A 369-nucleotide genomic window follows, 5' to 3' on the forward strand; every position below is an offset into this window, starting at 1 on the left:
ATTTTCTGTATCTGTTTCCTCATCCATCAAACATGAAAAGTGGATTGTATGGATTAAAATAATAAATACATGTAAAATACTTTGAACAGTATTTGGCATAGTGAGTCAGTAGATGTCAGTTACTATTATAAATTCCTTTTAATTGATCCTCAGAAAGCAAGGCTAATAAATATTAATTTTGGAGTATTAATACCTTAGTCACAGTAATAGTAACTAATATCTTTATAGTACTTCGCTGGTTCAGAAACATTTTGATGTACTTGATTTAATTTGATGCTCATAACAATTCTCAAGGATGGCATGGCATGATATTCCTATTATTAGATGATAAAACCAAAACTTTAGAGAGGTTAAATACCTTTTCTTAGG

The sequence above is a fragment of the Propithecus coquereli genome, unplaced genomic scaffold (genome assembly GCF_000956105.1).
Source record: "Propithecus coquereli isolate 6110/MARCELLA unplaced genomic scaffold, Pcoq_1.0 Scaffold38, whole genome shotgun sequence".
NCBI classification, from domain to species: domain Eukaryota; kingdom Metazoa; phylum Chordata; class Mammalia; order Primates; family Indriidae; genus Propithecus; species Propithecus coquereli.